We start from the raw sequence: 6376 nt of genomic DNA on the forward strand, positions 1-6376 counted from the left end.
TGAAACTAGGCAGTGTTCATGGCTGAAACGAATACAACAATGAGAACCAAAAACGGATAAGAGTTAATTGCGTGACTTATATTGTCTAGGTATACACCAAAGTTCGACATTTTAAAGATATCGGATCGACCGATTAACTGAGTATATCCGATTTATACTCATAATGGAAAGTTCAAAGAAAAACCCACTTATCCAGATATATTTAGTCCCTACTTGCGACTCACAAAGTTTTTTACTCATGTTTTCATCATATAGCCATTTCTCATTCATATGAGGGATTGCTGAGTTTTTAAGGTGTGAATGGGAAAAGGTACATTTTGAATTGCACCTCTCCAACTCACCCTTTTATTGCCTATAAGTTTAGAGGCTTGGTCTCATTTTATACGAATTGAAAATTATGAAATTTTTCCCTTCTTCTCTGCATTATTTTTCAAAATAAACATAAGTGTCAAGTGTGATTCTGCTCGTCATTTGAGTTTGCCGAAGTTCTGTAACTTGAAGTGTCACATTTACTGAATAGTTTTCCATTTTATTTTGGGGAGAATTAATACGAATATGATTTGGTTTTTATTTTTCAAATGAACCAAAATCCCTTGCACTTATTTTCGGGTAAAATGGTTTTGTGGCCCATTACAAACTTGTTTTTAGTTTTATGACTCAATCTCTTTTTTTACACATGGAAAATTTACTTTTACACATAAGAAATTTATCTTTTACACGTAAGAGATCTAAAAAAGATATTTTCTTAATTTCAATATTGTAAAAAGCCATGGAGGCCTAAAACCCCTTATTTCCCCTCCCAAAGTCCCCTAAGACATAACAACATTCAAAAGTGGCTTGTCCCGCTTATTGTTTTCTTCTTATAAATGCCAATTTTCTTTAGGTTACGTGAGATGACTAAGTAATGTGGGCCTTGGCCCATTTGTTTTTAATATTAAATGTCTTTCAAAATTAATTACCCTTCTATCAAATGTAGTATAAATTTATCCCTCTAATTAAATATTAATTATCTATCTCATACTTCATATACCTTGATACAAATATAAATATGCATCAGTGCACCGCATGTAAAATAAAGAATTCTGTTATTATCTCTATATGAATTTAGGGGGCAAAATTATAATTAAAGAATTAACTTAAATATTTGCACTTAAAATGTTGGGTTATTACAGCAACAATGAGAGGGTTAAATTCTTTAGAGACAAGGTACCTAGAAGGTTCTATGGAGATGCCTAGATGCGAAAGGCGTGCCAATTGCTTATATAGGATATGTATGATGGAGCTAAGACTCGGGTTAGGACTGTGGGAGGCGACTCGGAGCATTTTCCGATTGTTATAGGGTTGCACCAAGGATCTGCGCTCAGTCCATTTTTATTTGGACTGGTGATGGACGCATTGATATACCATATTCAAGGGGAGGTGCCATGGTGTATATTATTCGCTGACGACATAGTCTTGATTGAAGAGACGCGATGCGGCATTAACGAGAGGCTAAAGGTTTGGAGACATGCCCTTGAGTCTAAGGGTTTCAAGTTAAGCAGGACTAAGACATAATACCTGGAGTGCAAGTCCAGCATCGAGTCAAGGGAAGTGGGCGTGGACGTGACACTTGAATCATAGGTCATCCCCAAGAGAAGCAGTTTTAATTATCTTGAGTCGGTTATCCAGGGAATGGGGAGATCGACGAGGATATCGCGCACCGTATAGGGGTAGGTTGGATGAAGTGGAGGTTAGCATCTGGAGTCCTATGTGACAAGAAGGTGCCACTGAAACTCAAAGGTAAGTTCTATAGAGCGGTGGTTAAACCAGCCATGTTATATGTGGTAGAGTGTTGGCCGGTTAAGAACTCTCATATCCAGAAGATAAAAGTAGCAGAAATGAGGATGTTGAGGTGGATGTGCGGGCATACCAGGATGGATAAGATTAGAAATGAAGATATTCGGGAGAAGGTGGATGTGGCCCCGATGGATGACAAGATGTGGGAAGCTATACTCAGATGGTTCGGGCACGTGCGGAGGAGAAGTTTGAACGCCCTAGTAAGGAGTTGTGAGCGGTTGACTTTGACGAGTATGAGAAAGGGTAGAGGGCGGCCCAAGAAGTATTGGGGAGAGTTAATCAGGCAGGATATGGCGAGACTTTGGATTTCTGAGGACATGGCCCTTGATTGGAAGGTGTAGAGGTCTAGCATTAGGGTTGTAGGTTAGGAGGTAGTGGAGCTCTTTTTACTACGTACCGGGTGAGAGGCTAGCCTGATAGGGTTGTGTCCTAAAATGCTAGTGGTTATTGTTGTGTCCATACTTTTCTTTCACTTTCCATAGTACCGAGCCTTTCTTACGTGTTACTCTTATTATTTTTCATCTATTTTCTGGTACTTATGATGCTGTTATTATTTCTATGCTTTCTAGTATTGGTACTGATATATTATCTTTTTCGTCTGCTTGAGCCGAGGTTCTATCGGAAACAGTCTCTCTACCCCTTTCGGGTAGGGGTAAGGTCTGCATACACTCTACCCTCCACAAACTCCACTTGTGAGATTTCAGTGGGTTGTTGTTGTTATACAAAGTTTCAACCGAGGCGTCCGGGTGGCGTGGCACCCCAACCCTTCTACATAAATCCGCCCCTGGTTACATTCAAGAAGCAGTTTATCATGTAATACAACTTCTTAGTGTTAATTATATGTAAGTTAGACCCAAATTAAGCGACGTAACGTTTATCTAATCTAATCCATAACTTCGTAGTTATCTGCTCGTCATATATATAAATGTCAAAATCACTAAAATTCCCCCTCCCGTATAAGAAATTTATCCATTTTGTTCCCTGAATCGAAATGTGAGGTTATGCAATTGAAGTCTTATAAAATCATAAAGAACAAAATAATAGTATGAGTCTGAGCACCTTCCTTGTCCACATCAATTCTGTCAATTCCTCAAAAACAAAAATATTTATAGTTTCTATTTTTCACCAACCGATAGGAAAAGAATCTTTACTAGTACTGTGAAAGAGGACTCTATCTACTGTCACCATTTCATGTTAGCTGAAAAAAGAAACTAAAAAGAAAATTCAGAAGTTTCGTATGAAGAGTAGCATCAACGCATTTACGCTCATGTGGAGGCCCCACATCATAATTCGTAGTGATTGAATTGATTAATGAAATAGCAACAATGCAGCTATTTCTTAGTTACGATAATTTCAATAGAAATGGACATAAACCTTTATCTTATTATTATATGTACTTGGTACTTTTCGTTCTTTGATATCAATGTTTAAATTTAAAAAAGATATTGTGAGAATCATCGTACTTTTAATGTAATCTTAAAATTTTAAAATATACTTTGATAATAGTTATCATCCTTTATTAAAGTTTGAGCAATTTGACGACAAAGTTTCGTCATTTAATTATTATTATTATGACGGGAGGGCTTGCGAGAATCATCGTACTTTTGTGCTATATCAGTTTTCCTTCTTTTTCCTTTTTTTCCCCCTTGTTTTGATTTCAACGCAATTAATTAAACAACTTATTTCTTAATTCAAACATGATATTCATGCAATTATACACATTAAACGTTTTCACTGTTAGGGTTCGTCCTTATTTTTTTTTTATATTTGGTTTATCCTGTTACTTGAAGAAAGAATAAAATATTTACCAAATCATAATTTATTTTATATTTTTTGAAAGAAAATTATAAAGCTCTTCTATATTGGACAGATCGTTTTCTTGAAGGAACTTCATACTTCTATAAATTAAAGATTTCACTTCTCATAAAACAACACAATACCATTCACAATATAGTCCTTAAGAGAGTATTATTTAGGGAAAAAATCTATTCTCTCAATAATATTTTTCTTTTATATTAGTAGATTAATATAAGCCAAGGTTTGTTTTATTAGTTTTTTCATGACACCTTGTTATTTAGATCCCAACATTAGTCATAATTGTAAGATGCTCAAACGTCAAAGTATTATATTAACTTTGACAGTTTCAACAAACATGACGGCAAAATCACTACTAGAAATTCGTTAAAAATCGACCAAAAAAATGACCAACGTTGGTCGGTTATGGCCAATTACCGACCAAAACGCGACCATTACGGTGTGGACGGTGTTTTGATAGTCGGAATGGCTTACCGATCAAAGTTGGTCGGAAATTACCGACCAACTTTGGTCGGTAGCTTAAAACGACCATCTGACAAGTTTAATTACTTACCGACCAACTTTAGTCGGAAACATATTTTATTAATTTAATTTTACCGACCAAAGTTGGTCGGTTTAACTAAATTATATTTTTTTTATTAATTATTAAAATTAAAAAAACCGACCACCTTTGGTCGGTAATTGAAAATATATATTTTTTTAAAATAATTAAAATTAAACATTACCGACCAACTATGGTCGGTAATCTCAACAGTGCAGGCAAAATACCGAACAAAGTTGGTCGGTAATGTTGAATTCTGGGAATTCAATGTTCATTAACCGACCAACTTTGGTCGGTATTTTGGAATAATTTATTTATTTTTATTACAAAACCGACCAACTTTGGTCGGTTTTTCTGGGTTTAATTTTGACATAAAATGCCTGTTTTGGCAGCTACACCACCTGCCAGCATATCAATACAACAACACAACAACAACAACAACAACAACAACAACAACAACAACAACAACAACAACAACAACACAACAACAACAACCAAAACATTCAATAAATACTTTAAAACTAACAAATTAAAGTTTAATTGAACATAAAAATCCAAAACCAAGTTAAAACTAATTACAACTAGTTCAAAATTGGTTCTATTTGTCTAGTTCAAAGTATATAAAAGTCAAGGGGTGTTTTCTACAACATCATCATCACCGTCTGATGAACTTTCATTTACAAGACGATATAGAGAACGGTCTTGTGGAGGACGGGAAGAACGATCACGGGGAGGACAGGAGGAACGATCACGAGCAGGACGGGAGGAACGATCACGTGGAGGTCGACCCTCTGAAAATGACTCACGAGATCGGGGCAACGGAAAAGCTCCACTAGATAGGAGAGTTCTGATCTGAGCTTGCATGCCAAGGAATTGAGCATCTCTAAGCCTTTCCCTTTCCTTGGCCGCTTCTAGCTCTGATGTGAGCTTTGTCACTGTCTCCCGCATAGCGGAGAGGCTCTCCCTATTAAGTTGCTCGCCTTGCGAGGAAGTCCCTATTCCTCGCATTCCACACTTATAGCGATGAAAGTGTTTAGTAGGAAGCCCATATACCTTCCCCCATTTTGGACCGCCAACAGACTCCAACCATATTCTTTCAGCATCCTTGTCCGAAGGTTAGGTTGGCTCACCCGATTCACCAACTGGATGACTACGGATGAATTTCTCCACGTTACTTAGGTAGAGACCCTATATTATTTTAAATTAAATCAGTATTTCAAATTTTTTATAAAAGTAAATTATAATACTTAAAGAAAATTAAAAGCTTACATATGCAGTCGAGGCCCGGTCCTCGACCCACCTATCTTGATCCCCCTCTTTCTTCTTCTTCACAATATGTGTCTCCTTGAATAGCTCATCATGACTCATTGGACGTCCATACTTCTTTTCCTGAAAACAAATTAATTTAGTTAATAAACAGAATAGATATACTTAGAAAAGTAAAATAATTTACGCAATTACGTACCAATCTTCTTTTTATTGTCCCTAGGCTGATCGCACCTCCAGTGTGCAAGGAGCCTCCCTTCTCGGATGCGCGAGCTTTCTTTCCTTTTTCGCTCCTCTCTAAGAACTCTGCGGTAAGCCATTACCTTTGCAAATCATTCCACAAATTCTCAAGTAACCAGCCAGGCCTCTTGTTCTTCTTTCTAGCATCCGAGAAAGCATCCGCCAATCTCTTGCGAGCTTTATGATGAAAATTTGTAGCCACTTCCGCGCTATAGCGGTATTCCCATACACACTTGCTCTGTATTTCAAAAGTTAAATATTAGATGGAAACACCATAAATATAAATTATTAAACTGTTTAAAAGAATATTTATACCTTAAATTGATTGAAAATTTGCTCCTTAAGTGAGAATGGGCAATCAGTCCAAGTCGCATAAGGGCCATCATAAAGCTTTCTAATGGCATTGGTGATTATCCTCGTAGTCTTATTACCCGGCCTGAACCTGCAATTTAACAATAAAAATACATTAATATCTTAGTAAAAATGTTACAAATCAATAGACGCAAAAATAATGAATAACACTTACCCATCACCCTCAGGGACTATGATGATCCTGCCATATCGATCATAATGCACTATCTCGTCATCACCATCTGAAGCATGTGTATCAGAGGCATGTGAAGACGGTGTAGGCGGGTCAGAGCTAATGCCTCACAGGTGAAGGCCTATAATAGATGG

This window comes from Nicotiana tomentosiformis, chromosome 8 (genome assembly GCF_000390325.3).
Source record: "Nicotiana tomentosiformis chromosome 8, ASM39032v3, whole genome shotgun sequence".
Taxonomy (NCBI): Eukaryota; Viridiplantae; Streptophyta; class Magnoliopsida; order Solanales; family Solanaceae; genus Nicotiana; species Nicotiana tomentosiformis.